General features: G+C 38.9%; 1 long non-coding RNA gene across 2 annotated transcripts; it reads right to left on the bottom strand.

Annotated features, from left to right (window-relative positions):
• Positions 1-11,776: 11,776 nt before the first annotated feature.
• On the bottom strand, positions 11,777-15,548 carry LOC133739086 (uncharacterized). 2 transcript variants are annotated; one of them, XR_009860447.1, is made up of 4 exons: positions 15,291-15,548; positions 14,971-15,206; positions 12,258-14,351; positions 11,777-12,153 (listed from the first exon to the last, which is right to left on the bottom strand). It is a non-coding gene; the product is annotated as an uncharacterized LOC133739086 (long non-coding RNA). The 2 variants fall into 2 exon arrangements; XR_009860446.1 differs by having other exon boundaries at positions 11,777-12,344; positions 14,229-14,351.
• Between the last annotated feature and the right edge of the window lie 3,682 nt (positions 15,549-19,230).

Here is a 19,230-nt window from a genome sequence, read left to right as displayed (position 1 = left end):
GAAGTTGATTCCTTAAGGTTGTTCTTTTTCCATTCCTAGAAACGATGCGCACAGACTTCATTAAGATGCTCTCCTCTGATCACATCAATATTCTATAACCAAAAACTCGTACTTAAAGGCTGCTTTCATGAAGTGGTCCGTAAAGAGAAAGTGTATTGACAAGGCTTTAAAAGTTATTGATAATCATAAAATGTTACAGTTAAAAAAAAAAAAGTTACTCAAAAAATGTTAAGCAGTACCAAATATATTTCGCAATTGGAAACTTGTAAACTAAGAGCAAGTTCACCCGTTGAGGTTGACTAGTTAATACTATTCACTTCTTTCATTTCTACCATTTAAGTTGGCAGGTCAGATACTATTCACAAAAGATCACCGAATGTCAGTTGGCAGGTCAAGAAATTGACTCAGAATGACGTTTTGTGAACAGTATCTAACCTGCCAATCTAAATGGTGGAAATGAAAGACAAAAAACAGTGAATAGTATTGATCTGCCAACCTCAACGGGTGAACTTGCTCTAAGGACCACTATGGAGCTTTATCTTTATCAAAGATATGCAAAAGAATCATGTGGTCAGATATAAGTTGCTCACTTTATAAGAGGATGGCTTGAGGCAATAGTGATAAATTCCACTACTTCTTTAGCTTGCATTTGCGATCTTAAACTAATTAAGAAACCATTAACATGATAAGTAACATAATATATACTTTCAAAGCTAGTAGAAGAAGAAGCACAATTATCAAGTTCAAAATGTTAATTATCAAGTGTTTTCTTACATGAAGATCATATGCAATCAAATAAATTTTTCTTTTTCTTTTTCACTTCCATTTACCACTTATATGATCACATTGGATTCTCTTCATTGACCTCGAGTTTATCTTTTAAAAGTATGTATATTGGGGATCCAAAAGTGACTATGTATTCATATCATACGTGTCTAGCTAGCTCTCAGCACTAGTATTCCATTAACAATACTGCTTTAGGCAGCAAGATTCTCTTGTCATCCTTTTAGGCTAAGCTTTATGTTACCTCGATCAATTAATTGTCTACTATGTTAGTCAAGTCCCTTACTAGGTAGATAGCTAGTGAAAGTAACTACTGACATGCAAATCGGGCCCCAATTAAGTGCATCTTGCTTCCTAATAGTTAAGCATACTGTTCCATTTGGTCCATAATCTCTTCAAAACAGAGCTTATCAATCATTCATACGACTATCTATGATTCCGTTTAGTTCGAAATGATTCAAACAGAGCTTGTGCATAATCTCCAGCCATGGGATCTATCCCATATTTGAGACCTATATAGTATTTGGGCCCTCCAACAATCCATTTTAGGGGAAGTTGGTCTCAAAAATATAGAATTTGGTTTCAAACCAAGTCTCAAATATGTGACTTTTTTGGAATCATGTCCATCGACAATAGCGTGGCCCCCGCACAATTGGACTGGGTTAGCTGAACATGTAAAAAAATGCGGAGCTGAAGAAATTAAAGGACATGCGCTGATGTTTGGAGGAAGATTGCACGACACGCGTCCTTGATGCACTTGGAAAGATTTGCACGTTGATGGTGGGCCCATCTTGATGTGATTTAATGGACGGTTGTGATGCTTTGAGTTTAAAAATTGACGGAGCAGATGTAATGGTATTATTGTTTTCTATTCATAAACATTATACCCATATTATAATGACCACTTACCCATAGAATACCAAATACAACCCCATACACTCCACCAACTTATTTTCAACCCCATTCACACAAAAGTTTTCTCTTTTTCTCCCAACTATTCCTTTCACCAATTATTTATACCATTAATACCCCCTTCTCTCTCTAATTCTTGCTTTTACTATTACTTTGTTTCCTTTGTTTTTTGATGAAACGTGGTGGGCCCATCTTGAATTTATTTGTCTAAATTATAATTGCAGCTAAATTTCATCCTCGATCTCGAAGGTAAACAGTTAGTTTTACTATTCATAATTTCGATCGTTGACAGACTTGAATTAAATGCTATTTGTAAAAGCACTAGCAAAGAATTGAAAAAATAAAGAGAAAAGTTGAAAAAATTGAAAGACTATAGAGAACGTCTTAACAGAGAAACTCCCAACTACTGGGATATTATTTATAGACTCCAAACCAGGATCTATAAATTAGAAGAAGATATAGATAATCTTTTATATGTACTTGAAGAGGAACAAAAACCTCTTGACTACCTGAGCATTGGTTAGATCCGCAATTCACTGGTATCAGAGCTTGTAAAATAGCTCAGCAGGGGAATCCCCAATGGGGACAATGTCTGATTTAATAATAGAGAGACTGAATTCTCTATTAAAATCTTCTGATGAAAAATATCAGATCCTGCAGCAAGAAATATCTAGATATCAAGAACATCTAGAAAAAATTCCTGTTATAATCCACCAGTTAGAAAAACTGGAAAACAAACTGGATTATATCAAAGATCTTCCAAAAACGGAAGAAGAAAAGCTAACAAGTGTTAGTAGAAAAATCACTGAACAGCAAAAAACGCTGGATTCTATGAAAACTATACTGAAGGACAAGAAAGAGCCTACAGTAAAAAAGAAAGCTAATGGATTCAAACCATTAGAAAGACCAGAGAATCCTGTTCCAAACTTGATTTTTCTGGATCCCTCAACTAGTTCTACTAGTATTCGGTATGAAAACCAGAAAGAAACTCGAAATGTCAATATGATGAGCATCTTCGGGAAAAAGAAAGGAGTACAACTCCTAAATTCTGAAGAATTTGAATACAATGAAATCGAGCATGAGGTAAAAAACGCCTCAATTCCAAAGCTAGATTTCAAACAAATATACAAAAGGGGAACATCTGACCTGATGGACAGCCATCATTTCAAATTGCTGGAATTTACAACCCCTCTACAACAGGAGAAACAGATCTACTGATGATCACTCCAGATGAAGTCGCCAGAGCCAGAACAAAAAAATATCAATTTATGCATATTGGAGCAGTCCAAGTAGGCATAAAGCTTCTAGCTCGTGAAGGCATAAACTGTTCAGTTCTATGTGTCTTACAAGACAATAGACTGGAAGATTTTCAAGCTAGTCTGTTGGGAACCCTTGAAGCATCTCTGTGCAACCAAGTAGCATATTTCAACTGCTTCCCCAACTTCTCTACCAGCTTGAAAGATGCAGCTCACTGTCTCAGACTGAGAGTCAAGATAGATGGCATATCTATGAAAAAAGATATGCAAGAATTGGCAATAGTATACAGGATATACTATAAACTGATGAGTACTACAGTAGAGCCAAAGACAAGGATATCAAACATCCCTGGTCTTACTACTGGATTCCTCACCAGTCAGAAGAACCATTCACAACAGATCCATAAGGTTACTTGGAATGAAGTAACGTTTCCTATTGAATGGAAATTATCTGGTCCGAAGCTACCAGCCGAAAGTGCAAAAGCTAAAATTTATGAAAGCAGAAAGACTGGAGAAATCAGTCTAAATTTTGACAATCACAGAAAAAGTGATGTCTGTCCTGAGAATATCAGGATAAACAAAAATCTTCTCAGAAGAAGCTACAGCACTAGAGAAGCTAGTACTAGTGGCGCAAAATCCACTATTGAAGATCCAATTACTGAAGAAGACCTTGAAGTTGATCTAAACAGACCAGTCAAAATGCTTGGAGCACAAAAGCTCTATGATCTATATGAAGAAGCAGAATTCTGTGAAACTCCAGAAAGATTAGGAAAACTAATCGAAGAAATGAAAAATTTCAATCCAGGAAAGGAAAGAAAACTCCTTCCCTACCAGGATGTTGAAATGGAAGAACGAGAAAGCTCCAAAACTTCCATCACCAGAGAAAAGGGAAAGGTAAAACTCCCTATACAGAAGGCCCCTACGGGCAGAAATGGAGAAAGAAATTCTCAAAGATTTGTCCCAGAGGACAAGATACCCAGAGTACCAATTACCAATTTTGGTATCTGGTTAGACCTGGATAAAACTCTAGACAAGAGAAAAACTCTTGACCAATGGGTAGACAGCCTGATGATGGCATCTGCTCTCACCTTTGGAAAATTCGAAGCTCCTGATCTTCAGATGTACTTTGAAACTACTCTTACAGGAGTAGCCAAGAAATATTATTTCTCTTTCAAAGAAACAGCCAGAGGAAAAGAATGGCTGGAAGATATCAAAGCTTCAAAATCTCCGTATGATTTTGCAGTACCTCTGTACGATCAGTTCTGTGGAGATTCTGCAAATATGAGTGAAAAGGCCAGAGAAACGGCCAAATCAAATATCTATGCTCTCAAAATTTGTGACATGAGATATTTTGAAGAATACTTGAATGAATTTCAAGAATATTACTGTACAATTGGGGAACTAGAAAGCACTGATCTAGTCAACCTGTTGCACAGGAAACTCCCTGAACCATGGAGAACAGCTGTGCGAGAAAGCATAGCAGAGAAACCAATTGAAAGATTTTCAGTTGGAGGAATTGCCGACAGAATCCGGCAATTACTGAAAGAACAATGCAAAGCCAATCTTAGAGCTAAGATGGCCAAGAAACAACTCAAAGGAGTTGAAAATTTCTGTTACGGAATACTGGATATGACAACCAACTGGGGATGTCATGAATCCAAGTTCCACAGAAAGAAGAAAGGAAAATATTACTCTAAAAAGTTCAAGATGGGCAATCAAAGGAAGAATTGGAAATTCAAGAAAAGTTCCAATTACAAGAAACAACAGGAGAAAAATCCTGAAAAGAAATTCTTCAAGAAAAAGAAGAATACTCATAAACAACCAAGCAAGAAAGCTTGCAGATGTTGGTTATGTAAAGTAGAAGGGCACTATGCCAATGAATGCCCGGAAAAGGGTAAAAGATCTTCTACTAAGGCTCTCTTTGAAGAATATGAGCATATAGTAGAATCAGCAAACATGAAAGGCTACGAAATAGCCTATTCTGATGATGAAGAAGACAACAGGTCAGTTTATTCTGCCTGGTCTGAAGAAGAAGATTCATCTGAGTCTGAGACAGATTCTGAAGTAGAGTACTTCGAATCCAGACAAATGAATGTTTTGAGAATCAAAAACTGGGAAGAAAGCAAGACAGAATCCCTAATGTCTTCTTATCAGGTGAACCCTGGTACATTCGTTTGTGACTACTGCTTATGTCATGAAAAGAATGGTCTCCCTATGTTCTGTGAAGAGTCAAAAAAGACTTATCACAAAGAATGCTTCATAGCTGAAGCAAGAAGAAAAACCAAGAATGGACTTGTCAGCCAACTGGTTGAACAAGAATATGAAGAATATTTCTCTGAGAAAAAAGAGAAAGAAGTAGAAACTTTGTTCCAGGAAATCATGGAACCATCTTCCTCGAAAAAGGAAGACATCATCGAAGAAAAAATCGATGACAACTTTGAACTGGTTGAAATACCAGAAAAGATAGAACTGGTGAAACCACCAGAAACCGTTCATCTCTTAGAAAAGCAAGAAGCAGCTATAACAGTTACTGAAACATGGGATCTACTGGGCCAACCTTCTGGCAAGTATGATTATAAAGTCCGATATGACCCTCCGTCATGGTTCAGTAATCCAGATAGCAAAAAGATAATTCCTACAAACTAGGATGAGACAAAACCTTCTAGTTTTGATAAATCTCCCACTCAGAAAAATGTTCCAGTAGAATGTAAACCATTCATTCCAAGGGAACAAGCTCAAGAAAATGAGCTTCAGCAATCGAAAGTCGTCTCTACAAGTAGATACAGCAACTACATAGAGATTGGACTAAAATTCCCTGATCATAAAAAATATCATCTACATGCCTTTGTAGATAATGGATCAGGATTTACAGTTGCAAAGAGATTTGCAATTCCAGAAAAACTCTGGAAAGAAGAAAAGAAAACAGCTACTGGTGTTACCTTTGATGGAAGCCATCTCACCATGAATAAAGTAGCAAAAAATGTTCACATCACCATTGGTGGAGGAACATTTATCATCCATAACGTCTGGCAATCTGAAGGCCAAGGCGCAGATTTCTTGTTGGGTAATGATTTCATTCTCCAACAGCGATTTATTCAGGATGAAGAAGCAATAGGCTTCAGAAAAGGAGAACGGATGTTCTGGGCAGATAGGCTTACTCAAGCCAAAAGTGTGGTAGGACCAAACTTCACTACCCAATATCAGAGATCGCAACAGAATAGTGGTGATCTTACCTCCTACAAACCCAAATTTGAACCCATACTCCAAATCAAACAACAAAAAGAATTACTTGTTGTTGAAGAATCTTCTGACGAAGAAGCAGAAACTAGTGAAGAAGAAGAAGCTAGTTTCATTCATGAGCATAACCTCAAGCACTTTCAGAATAAGCTTGAGTCTCAGAAAATTCCCACTCTTGAAAGAATCAAGAAACTACTCGAGCAGAACATCGATGAAGATCCTCAGAAGTTTTGGGAAAAAGACCCAGTGGTCTGTGAATTAAGATTGCATGACATGAATGCTATCTGTCATGTCAAAGCCATTCCTCAGTACAAAGAGGAAGACCAAAAACAATTCAGAAAAGATATTGAAGATCTCCTGAACAAGAGATTAATTCAACCTTCCACTAGCCCTCATCATGCTCCAGCATTCTACGTGAGAAACCATGCAGAAACGCTAAGAGGAAAAGCTAGAATGGTGATTGACTATAGAGATGTCAACAAGAAGACTGTCAAAGACGGTTATCAAATTGCTCAAGTAAGAGTATTGATCAACCAGCTCAGAGGAGCTAAAGTCTTTTCGAAATTCGATGCAAAATCGGGTTTTTGGCAAGTCAAGATGCATCCTGAGAGTGTGCCTCTCACTGCATTCGGAACACCACAAGGACATTACGAATGGTTGGTAATGCCTTTTGGTCTCAAGCAAGCTCCCTCAATCTTCCAAAGAAAGATGGACAACATCTTCAAGCATGTCGCGGAGTTTTGCGTCGTCTACATAGATGACATCCTTGTCTTCTCCAAAAACAGAGAAGAACACATGAAACACCTCTATGAGGTTGTAAAGCTGATAGTTCAGCATGGAATTATCCTAGGAGAAAAGAAAATCTTCTTTATCCTTGATGAAGTTGATTTCCTAGGAATAAATATCAAAAATGGAGTGATAAAACTCCAACCTCACATCCTTGAGAAAATCTGGAAATTCCCAGATAGAATTCCTGATGCCAAAAGTCTAGAGAGATTCCTTGGTGTCATAAATTATGGGAGAGATTTCATCCCCAAGATCTCAGGGTTAACAGCAATGTTATCATCTAAAACAAGTTCCAAAAGAAAATGGAACTTCACAGAAGATGATGAAAAAACTGTGAAGCAGATAAAAAATCTCTGCAAAAACCTCCCTCCTCTTCAACAACCAGAAGAGAATGATGAGATTATCCTCCAGACAGATGCGAGTGATAATTACTGGTCCGGTGTTGTTCTGGCGAAAGCGCCTGGAACCAACATTGAAAAGATCTGTAAATTTTGTAGTGGCAAGTTCAGCCCTGCAGAACTGAATTATCCCACAGGGGAAAAAGAAATTTTGGCTGTCAAAAAAACAATTTTAAATTCTCCAGCTTTTCTTGGAAAACCCTTTACTGTCCGCACCGATTGTGCCAGAGTAAAGAATTTCAAAAATTTCAAACTTAATAAAGCTGCTGATAGAGGAAGACTAGCTAACTGGCAATTATTCCTTAACCAATATGATTATGTTGTTGAATTAATTGCAGGAAACAAAAACTATCTTCCAGACGCCTTAACAAGGGAATTAGCCATGTTCAGCAAAAGAAATGATGACGACGACGAAGGTCGCAATCCCAGAAGCAGAAGAGCTGGGAAAGAACATGAAACCGATGAGGATCCCAAAGAAAAAATCCTCAAGAGGTTCCTGCTAAGTTCAAAAAGCTTAGCCACAACTGATCAATCCCAGGGTAAAGGATTGACTAGCCCGTCTCAAACGGCAGACGGTAAAGGCTCATCAAGACCGTTGACGGCTGTTGATTTGCCAAAAAGCAAACCTACTCCAACTGGAGTAATAAATGTTTTCAATTATGAACTTCGAACGTTCGATACTCCTGTGTTCAGAACTGGCAGGAGATTAGCTTACCACCAGAAGGCAATTCTGGATAATCTTTTATTTGCCTTTCAGGAAAGAAGCAGTGGTCTAATGTTTCCAGCTCTCTTTGCATTAGCTGAAGAACTATACGAGAATGCAAGACCACAGTTCGAAGAAATACAGCAGAGTGCTGTTAAGAAAGAAAAAATTAACTTCCTTGAACATCCAGAAAGTGCTAGGGTCCCTATCATGGCACTCAATGAATCAGATTGGCATGATTTCCACAATCTGATAGGAAGACACAATTCAGAAGACCTTGTTCCTCCAACCCTCTTCATTGTCTCAGGATCATACGTTGGAAGATACTTGGTTAATGTTCAGAGTGAACATCCTCAAGAACACAATCTTTGGCTTGTTGAAAATGGTTTTGTCCATAATCTATGGAGCAAAACAAATGATGATCTAAAAGGATTGCCGCCCATCATGGTCAACACAGTCAAAAATATCAGAAAAAATGACTATACACTTCGACTGAAGTTCAGATCCACTCCTCCAGAATGGATTAGAAAGGCAAACGGCGAGGTGGAATACATTTCTCCATATCATTATGTGAGAATTATTCAAAGAAAATATCTACAACCTGCCTGTGTTGGGTACAACGGACAACCAAATTCAAGCATCCCATGGATGAAAGCCATGGCCCTGGAATATATGAAGAAGATCATCTCTGAAGATATCAACAATACCTTCCTGGCAGCAGGAGAAAAAACTATTATCACTGCCTATGATCATCCTGACGTAGTCAGCAGTGACCTATTTCTATCTCTCACCAGAAAAGAGATAGACTCAACGATGGCATGCATGCAGTGGATAGAACGACTTGAAAATGACAACCACTACAAGATGTATGTTGATACAGACGTTGAAGATAATGCCACAACGGATAGAATGGCCCAAGCTGACAACAACTCCTTTGTCTTAGGCCATAATTCTGAAACAGACGAGAACATGTGAAGCAGCAGGTGTAGAAAACACCGAAAGTACTTTTGGACTCTTCCCAAAAGCTACTTTTGCTTTTCAAAAAAAGGAAAGGTGAAAAACATTTCACCCAAAAGGGAACCTGCCTTTTCCTTGTCCGACCTCCACCAACAGGAGCACTCAGGAAAGCAGAAATCACGGAGTTGAACTGTATATTTTATGTTTTTGAATTTAAGTTTGAAGTCCGCTCTCTATATAAGGAGCTTGAGTTTCATTTGTAAAGGCATCGAAAAATCCCCACACATCAAAAACTTCCACAATCTGTAAGATAGCTTAAGAACTTGAGCAGAAGAGTCTTCTCTCAAGAAGTAACAGTGTGATCTTTCTTTTCTGTCTAGTGTGAAGTGTGCTTCCATTTACAAGTAAGTACTGTAATCATTCTCATGGATAGCTAAACAGCTTTTTAGCTGTTTACCTGAGAATGAGGCTCTGAATTCTTAGCTTGTAATTATGTTTATATAAATATTTTCAGTGTGTTCACCCACTTCATCAAGTTTTAAATTAGCAAGTTAATTTCTGTTATCATAATCATGTTTGGCTAGTATCCTATACTATCTTTTAAGTTCAAGATTTTCTGATTATTAGAAAAATTTGCCTCAGCTTAGGATAGAAACAAGCAGCAGTGATTCCGCCTGTTAAAGTAACCATTAGGCAGGAGGCCGTTAGGTGAAAAACGTGGGCATGTTGAAGGCTAGTTTTGTTTTTCTCAGAAGTTGAAACAGGATTTTCTAAGAAAAAGATGAAATTGGACCCAAAAGTCAGCTTAGGATACACTAGGCACTACTTTAGAAAAGACTACCCTTATCAGTCTTTTCCCCTAAAAGTTGTGTAATTGGGCAAAATACAAAGATGATGGATTGATTGGGCAAAATACCAAGAGATTTTGGGCAAACGGGCACAACCCCTTTTTTTTTTTGAAAAGACATTATACCCATATTATATATTTTAGAATTTTTGTCCATTTACCCTAATTCTAGAGTCATTTATCTCACTTACCTCATTAAGTTTTTTTAATTTTCCTTTACCCATAAACACTCTAATAAAGTATTCCCTAATACCCAATTAAGTTTTATTTTTATTTTTTTTAGACTATTTTACCCTCACCCCTTTGTTATATATATATATATATATATATATATATATATATATATATAGAGAGAGAGAGAGAGAGAGAGAGAGAGAGAGAGAGAGAGAGAGAGAGAGAGAGAGAGAGAGAGAGAGAGAGAGAGAGAGAGAGAGAGAGAGAGAGAGAGAGAGAGAGAGAGAAGCCATAGAAGATTTCGTTGGACTCCGGTCACCGACCGCCAGATTCCGGCAAACAATCAACGGATTCCGATCACCGGTTGCCGGAATCCGGTCATTGACCGCCACCCAAAGAGGTTGTTGGAAATCTCATAGGCGCTGAAAAAGTTTATTGCCCCCAAATAGATATTTATTGCTCCCCCAATAGAGGGGCAATAAACCTCTATTGCCCCCAATAGACCTTTATTGGGGCAATAAAAGTTTGTGAAACCTTGCCGGAAGTGCCTAAAGAGGTTGTCTGAGATCTTATATGAGACCGGAGAAGTCTATTGCCCCCTTCAATAAACCTTTGTTGCTCCCCAATAGACATTTCGGTCGCCAGAATGGGAACTAATCTTCCTAAAATTAGACAAATATAAGTTTGATTAAGGAAAAAAACGAGGAGATTACATCAATTCAAAACATGTGTTGCCCCCCAATAGACGTCTATTGCCTCCCAATAGACACTTTTTTATTTTCTTCTCGGACTTCTGCCCACAGTTACAAAAATAAAAAATAAAAAAAATAAATAACGGCCTTGCCCACTCTCGTCTACCCACTTTCTCCAAAGCCAAAGCAGATTCAACAGACCAAAGCCAAAGCAGATTCAACAGAATTCGAGATGATGAACCAAACAATGGAAATTCAAAAGAGAGAGCAAAATTCAATACTACCGAGAGACAAGTTTTGGTCAATCAATAGGAAAAAAAAAGAAGACTGAATATAGAATATGGGTTTCACTTTCAATATCTAATCCCATCGAACCCAAAACAGTATTGAATTCCGGATTGAATCAGACGGAGGTGAGAAGACGTGGTGATCAGCCGATCATGATGCCGCCTGCGTGGACGCCGTTGCCGCCATGTCATCCAACATTATGATGCTAGATTAAATCATGATCGAGGAAGCGGGCCGAGGCGGAACCTTTACATTTATCGGATTACTAGAGCGGATCGAGGAAGGGCCGAGGCAGAGGTTAAAGAAAGAGAGATTTGCCGGAAGCGGGCTGAGGCAGTGATTCTGCAGAGAGAGAGATTTTGAACGACCGCGACTATGATTCTTGGATACTGCTCCGACTCGCCGGACCGTCTTCCACTTCTGATACGACGACATCCGAAACTGGAATCACCGGTTCTGGAGGACCACAACGACGACCAGTGTGCTGACGACAATCAATATGACGGTCATGAGAAGCAGTTTGAAGACGACGTCGTGGTGGACGAAGAGGATCTCGACGACGACGATGACACGCGCACAATTGATTTGGTTTTATTATGATATCATTGTGGTTTTGCTGGAGCTCCGGCGTTGATATCTCGGCGAGAGAGAGAGAGTAATCTGGTGAGAGAGTGGTGGATCAGAGGGATGAGAAAGAGAGGAGAGAGTGGCATGAATGTAGTTTTTGAATGGGTAAATTACATATAAGTGCATTTTTGAATGTTTTTTTAGCCATAAGGTCACCAACTATTTTTTTCCGTCATAAGGCCACTAGATTAAAAAGGTGTTAAATTTTGGATATAAAAAATAAACATATCTACATAAATGCCACTAGAGTAAAAAGTCAACAATCATTCTCTCTATCATCTCCGACGAGGTTTCCGACCAACTCCGGCGGGTCTCCGGTCGACCTCGGGCCAACTTTGAAGGGTCTCCAGCCGTCGCCCGACCTCCAGCCAACTTCTGGTGGACCTCCGATTAACTTCTGGCGAACTCCGGCGACCACAAAAGCTACTGTCACTAGCAATAAAAGCTACTCTGATAAAATTTCCGGCAACCTCCGGCGAGGTCACAAAAGCTACTGTCACCAGCAACAAAAACTACTGTTACCAACAAAACCTACTGTCACTAGCAATAAAAACTATTGTTTTCAACAAAAGCTACTCTGGCGAGATTTCCAGCAACCTCTGGCGAGGTCAGAAAAAGCTACTGTCACCAACAAAAGCTACACTCCTCAAAACCAAAAGCTACTATCCCCACCAACAAAAGCTACTGTTACAAACACCAAAAGTTACTGTTACAAACACCAAAAGTTACTGTCATCAACAATAAAAACTACTGTCATCAACACCAAAAAACTACTCTCACTAGTAACAAAAGCTACTCACCAACAAAAGCTACTGTTACAAACACCAAAAGTTACTGTTACAAACACCAAAAGTTACTGTCATCAACAATAAAAACTACTGTCATCAACACCAAAAAACTACTCTCACTAGTAACAAAAGCTACTCACACCATCATCAAAAGCTACTCTCATCAATGCCAAAAGCTATAACCAAGTAGAACAAAAACTACTCATAGAGATTGAGAAAGCTATAACAAAGTAGAACAAAAACTACTCCTAGAGATTGAGAAAGCTATTCTTAGAGACTAACAAAGTTGTGGAAATGTAAAGGATACAACCAAAATAAAAATGCTACTACCATAGAGAAAAAGAAACATATTCAATGGTATAAAAAGTATGCAGGGTTCAATAATGATATAACTATGTAAAAAGCAACTTCCATAGTTGTCAAAAGCCATTACCATAGTTATGAAAATCTATTACAATAGTTGTATAAAGCTACTGTCAATGTTGTAATGCTACTGTCATTTTTCAATGGTGACGCTCTAAACCCATAGGCATTATTTTGCCACCTTCCGCACGAGACTTCATTTCAATATTTCTTGGTTGGCCGAATAATCTCTTGGTCAATGGAGGCTTCAATATCCAAATTCACATGATTTTCAAAATCTACTACTACACATGCAAAGGGGAAGAATTTTGCAATAACAATGATACAACAAAATATTAGTATTTGAAATGAAAACTAAAAACAGCAATAAAAAATATGCAATCTAAAAAGCTAATTTCATACAGAAAGCTACTATAACACACGTACAAAGTTACTGGACCAGTAATAAAAAGCTATTGACACAGGTGTAGAAAGCAACTGTAAAACATGTACAAAGCTACTGGACCAGTAAAAAAATCTATTGACATAGGTATATAAAGCTACTATAACACATGTCAAAAGCTATTGGACCCGTAATAGAAAGCTACTGACATAAATACTGATTACACAAAACCAGCTTATTATACATGTTGATAGTGTAACACAAATTCCAAACAAGAAATGCTAATGATACAAAATATCAACAAGATAGAAATTGAATTTCATTCAGAACCATGCTTTTCCAATTTAGTAAGCTATTGAACCACTCGAAACCAATCAAAATGAAAACAAAAAAGCTACTGACATCAGATTAAAAATATACTAATATAGGGATAGAAAGCTACTATCGCTGTGTTCAAAAATTACTATAACAGTTTTAGACAGCTACCAATAGCCTGAATCAATCTTGATACATATGAAGGCCCCGTTTGGGATTGCTTCGCTTTTAAAAAAATCAGCTTTTGTTCAAAATTTTTGATTTTATTGTGTTTGGTAAATAAATAAAAAGCAGCTTTAATTGAAAGTTATAGGTCACTGGCAGCAGATTTTAGAAGCAGCCCAGAGGTTGCTTTTAGAAGCTGCTGTGGATCAAAACACACTCTGCAGTTGTTTTATGTAGTGACAGCACTTTTAAAAATATTATTTACCAAACATGAAACTGTTTTAATTCACAGCGGATTATTCTCACAACACAGCAACAGCAGTTTTTTTTAAAAGTCACAGCAATCCCAAACTAGCCCGAAATCAAGTATAAGTAATTTTGCACATATAGAGCCCGAGAAATCAAAACAAAGCAAACTAAAGCTTGAAATCCACCAACTTGGTGTAATATGACAGAGTTGATCACACTTCTAAGTATTTCTAGAACAAGACACTAGTCAACAGTTTGTAAAATTCATGTAATACGAAACAATTCCCAACATGTTATAGAGCAAACCTGCGAGCTTGACAGAGAGAGACTCTAAACTTGGATAACACACTTTCACTATCATTTGCAAGTCACCAATAGTTGAAGGTGCAACCATCACACTCCTCCAAAGAGCAGAAAGTGGACTCCCACCTGCCGCCAAATAGTTTTGACGTGAACTGATGAACTGAAATATAAAATATCACTTGTTCTAATGTATAAATGACATTCAACACTATCCCATCTTTGATTACAATGGTTGGTGACGTAAGATTTTTTGTATTTAAAAAAGAAAAACAGAATAAAAACAAAAAGAACAGTACAAGCAGTGAACATGAATTCCACCAAAAATAAAAAAATAAAAAAAACCTATCCTAGAACAGTCAGGCTTCCACATCTAGACAAAGGAAACAACTAGGTAACTCTTCCAACACAATTGCATTTCAGTCTGGCCTCTCCCAGCCAAGCAGACATTTAATACACTATTTGCAAACCATAAAAGTGTTACAAGTTGAAAAAGGAAAAGTAGGATACAACTACAGATATGCATAAAATTGTCTTTCAAGCTTTAAATATATCTTTTGGGATCTTACTCCAATCTACGTATGTCGCTCAAGTTCAACTGCTACATGCATTAGTACAATTTAGATCACATTTTCAACATAGAGCAATGAGACGAAGACACTATTCCATTGTGATTTGCGTCTCAATGAGCATCATTACCTTTCTAGCAACCAAACAAACAAACAAATGCGATTTATAATTGAATTACCTGAGATAGTGAGAGAAGAGGTTGATGAATCTATTCTTCTCATTCTCGTTACACCATAAAAACAAATGAAGCTCAGTTCAAATGGCAATCGGAAACGAAACGAAAAATTTGAAAGGATCGGAGGCGGAGATAGAGATACTTGATTTGGCTGAGAGTGGCTACCTCAGATTTGAGCTTGGAGATCTAATCAATGGCAGCGACCATTGCTGAACTAAAACACGAGCTTCTTCAACTTTCTAGAGAAAATGCAAAAATAAGAGATCAGAGAGAAAAATGATGACGTGATGTCCTTGAGTTGGAGGTGTACAATCAAAACACACCTGAGATGGAGGAATCTGAGGGAGTCATCGAGGGAGCCTGAGACGGAGACATGGCCGGTGGCGTTGAGATGAAGAAGAGAGAATCAGAGTTTTGGTTCCAGTCGGCGTCATGCATCGGAGATCCAATTCGTGCGTCAGAGATCCAGTCGCGAAACGGCATCGTACGTAGGAGATTCAATTCCAGTTGCCGATGTGATGGTGGAGAGAATGAGTACTTCGCCGGGGGGAGAGAGAGAGATCAGATTTTTTTTTTTTTTGTAGTTGCATAGAGATATCAGAATTTTTTGTTTGTTCTAAGGTGGATGGGCAAAATTGTCATCGCCGAAAAATAGTTTGGGTCTGAAATGACCGTATGTGTACAAAAAACAATTAGTGGCCTTATGGCTAATTAAAGTTTCAAACTACCACTTATGAGTAATTTTCTATTTTTTAATTAGACTGAGGGAAAAATTATCATTATGTTTAAGTAAATCCCTATTTTGTGTCTGGCCCAAACTCTAGGTTACTTGACTTAGTGATAATAGGGTTTAATTAGAAGAATCTAGAGATTCCTATTCAATGTATGATTACCTTTCCTTGTATGATTCGGACTCTATGCATTGTAATCCTCTATATAAAGAGACTCCTATTATCAGTGAGAATACACATCAATTTTCTCTCAAATTCTGATTCCCTAAAACACGTTATCAGCACGAAGCCCTAACCCTGAAACCCTAAATTCGTAGCCCTCAAATCCTAGAAACCTCCGCCGCCCACCTTAAAGCCACAGACTCCAGGAACTCAGAACCGGCGGCGCCACCCCCAGAACTGGCCGGAATCAACTTGAACCGGCCCCAAGAAGAATCCGTAGATCCCCTGCCTGGTTCGCATTCTTCCCGTCCACCTTTCACCGCCATCTTCTGTTAGAAGCTGTAGACCTACCCCAGAATCCGGAAACCAACCAAAAATTTCCTGGAACCGACCGTAAAAACCCTGAACCGGCCAGTAGATCCTCTGACATTCCTAGCCGGTCTGCATCTGCCAGATTTTTGCATCTTCACCACCGAGCCCAATCCAGAAGGAAGTCCTAGGCCCAGAAGCTAAGGTGCAGCCCTAGGCCCAGAAGAAAGAAACAGACGCAGCCCTCGGCCCAGAAGCACAGCAGCAGCCCACGGCCGAGAAGCACAATAGGCCTAAAGCCCACTGACGTCAGCCCAGAGCCTGATCCACGTCAGCGTCCGCAGTCAGCGCCCAGTCAGCGTCCGCCCCAGCACCCACGTCAGCATCCGACTGCCACGTCAGCGTCAGACTGCCACGTCAGCTCCGACGACTTTTCCGGCCGACCTCCGACGATTTTTTCCGGTGACCTATTTCGAGGTCTTTTTTTTTTCTAAAAGTTCCCGTTTTTAGAGTTTTTTTAATTCAATTTCTCTTCTTTTTATCGGGGACTTTGCAACCTCCCTTCTTCTGCTCCCCTTTCTTCTTCATAGGGGAGACCAAAAAGCCGAACTGTGGAGTTTGTGCTCATTCCAAGCTTGGAGCTTGTAGAATCCTCCAAACTTAGAGTTTGTTGAGATAAAACGATCGACCACAAACACCATTGTTTCGATCTAATCCAACCCCTCTTGGAATCGAATTTATTGGAAGCGACTATGCTTAGAAATTTTTATTCTTTTCGTGGTAGCCTATTTCTCTCCGAAACTAACCCTATTTTCTTGTTGTTTTTTCAGGATGAGTAATCTGAACAAGTTGAGTTTCGCTCCACTAGAGACAACAGGCGCAGGATACCACAGGTGGGTCTATGATGTGTGCCAGCATCTTAAGGCTGATGGGATCCTGTGTACGATCCAAGAGCCATGTCAGGACGTGCTTACTCCTCAACAAGCTGCTGCTTTTGAAGTAAATAGAGCTACGAGAGAGGCAAATGAAGCTAAAGCCATCATTCTCATGACAAGGCACATGAATGACGCGTTCCAGAATAAGCACCTCAATGAGGAAGACCCAAGAAAACTATGGGTAGAACTCGAGCAGCGTTTTGGCAACATTCGTGACTCCTTGCTTCCAGACTTAGAAGTGAGATGGCATAGCCTTCGCTTCTGTGATTTTAAGTCTGTACTTGACTAGAATTCAGAAGCACTTCGTATCAAGTCTTTGATGGAATTCTGTGGGCAAAAAATCACTGATACGATGTTGATCGAGAATACTCTCTCTACCTTCCCCGTCTCTGCATTGATGGTAGCCAAGAACTATCGGATTGATGTCAATGCTAGACGCATCACAAGATTTCATGAGCTTATTGGTGCCATGAACGTAGCTGAAAAGCACGACAACATACTTGTGAAGAACTATAACTCTAGACCCGTGGGAGCCAAGTCAATTCTGGAGTCTAATTATAGTCGCGCCCCTAAGGGAGGGCGCAAGGAGTGAAACCCTAAGGATAGGGATAATTCTAGACATTCTGGTCCATATTCTCGCCCTAAAGAGGAAGAAAACCGCCAAGATAGGCGTGCACGGAACCGTGGAGGTAAACGTGTGAAGAGAGAGAGAGGCCAAGCCTCCGGTTATGGTGGTGACGCCACCAAAGGAAGGAACCGTCCCCAAAACCCTTCTAAAGCGCCTCGATCAAGGGAACCTGACCATAAAGATGCTTGTCTTAGGTGTGGACTACCAGAACATTGGGCAAGGGCGTGTAAAGCATCCCAGAATGTTGCAAACACATACAAGATGTATCGTGAAGCAAGGGAGGAAAATTACATGGAACAAGAAGATCAAGATGGCGATCTCGATCTAAGGGTGGAAGACTTCAAGGATCAAGACCCAGAAATTGGCGATTTTGATTAAGTCTTTTTATTTTCCAAGAGATGTAGGCAATTGCCATATTATTTTTGTAGTCGATGCCAATGGTTTAATCTTTCTTCAAAGTAGGCGTACTCAATAAAAATGTGATGTCTAGGAAGGTTTTGAGATTTGTGATACTTAAGTGAGCCTTGCTCCACCGACATCTCTCTACTCACCTGGTCACATTTGCGTTGGAATTACCGAAAGAAGTTAGACGACTACCATTGTTTTGCATTAGCTAGTTTTTTTTTATTAGATTTTCTCTAGTGAAAGAGACAATGATGTAATCCCGTTGGCTTATTAATAAAAGTTGAGTTCTTTTCTTTATGAATCCTTTTTAATTACGAACCTTTTCTTTTAGGAATGGATTTTGGAGAACTACAATGTCTTGCGGATAGTGCGACTACGCACACCATTCTACGCCATAGGCAATTATTCTTAGAGATGTTGCCTACATATTTCTCTGTGACTACGATGGCTGGGCCATCAGGTTTAGTTCAGGGACATGGAATGGCCCAATTCCTATTGCCTAATGGCACCTTGATTAAAGTCGCAGAAGCTCTATACACTCTTAAGGCACACTATACCACAAAGTCAATCAGACGACAGTTCATTAACTGTCGTCTGAATGAAAAAGCTGCTGTTGTCTAGTAGCCTGTCGTCTGATTGGCCTCATTCAGACGACAGTTAAAAACCATTGTCTGTTCAAAATTCACACAACATATATAGCTAAGTATGTGTCGTCTGAATATTTCCAAATTAAAATAATTAGGTTTAACTGTTGTCTGTTACAAACTCACACGACAGTTCATTTATTAACTGTTGAGAAAAGCTATATTACCTCAACAGTTTTAGGAAAACTGTGTTGTGTGTGATGAATCTCAGACAACAGCAACACAACTACATGATGTGTGAAATGAATTTCACACCACACAGTTTTAATGACACTGTTGTCTGAAATGAATCTCCAACAACTGTCATTGTTGTTTTAGTTGTGTCTTATGAAGATCACACAACATCAATTTGTTATTTCTGTTGTCTGAAATGAATCTTAGTCAACATATTATTGTTATATCTGTTGTCTGAATTGAATATCAGACGACAGTAACTTTATTATACATGT

This window comes from Rosa rugosa, chromosome 1 (genome assembly GCF_958449725.1).
Source record: "Rosa rugosa chromosome 1, drRosRugo1.1, whole genome shotgun sequence".
Taxonomy (NCBI): Eukaryota; Viridiplantae; Streptophyta; class Magnoliopsida; order Rosales; family Rosaceae; genus Rosa; species Rosa rugosa.
This window is presented reverse-complemented; position numbering and strand designations above follow the sequence as displayed.